The following is a 261-nucleotide window of genomic DNA, read 5'->3' on the forward strand; positions in this document are numbered from 1 at the left end:
TATTTTATTTTAATTTGTTTTATCTATATTATATAAATATTAATTTTTTATATTATATTATATTTTAATATTTATTCTTATATTATATATTTATTTTAATTATAATATTATAAAATATTATTAATAAGATAATAAAGTTGAAGGGTAGAATTGTCTTTAAGAACATTGTAAAGTGCAATGTAATGTGATTGCATTGGTTTTGGACTGCAATTACATTACATCCATTGGTTGCAATGTGATTGCATTGCAATCTTACATTGC

The sequence above is a fragment of the Theobroma umbraticum genome, unplaced genomic scaffold (genome assembly GCF_002168275.2).
Source record: "Theobroma umbraticum cultivar Fairchild unplaced genomic scaffold, ASM216827v3 scaffold_1123.0, whole genome shotgun sequence".
Lineage (NCBI taxonomy): Eukaryota > Viridiplantae > Streptophyta > Magnoliopsida > Malvales > Malvaceae > Theobroma > Theobroma umbraticum.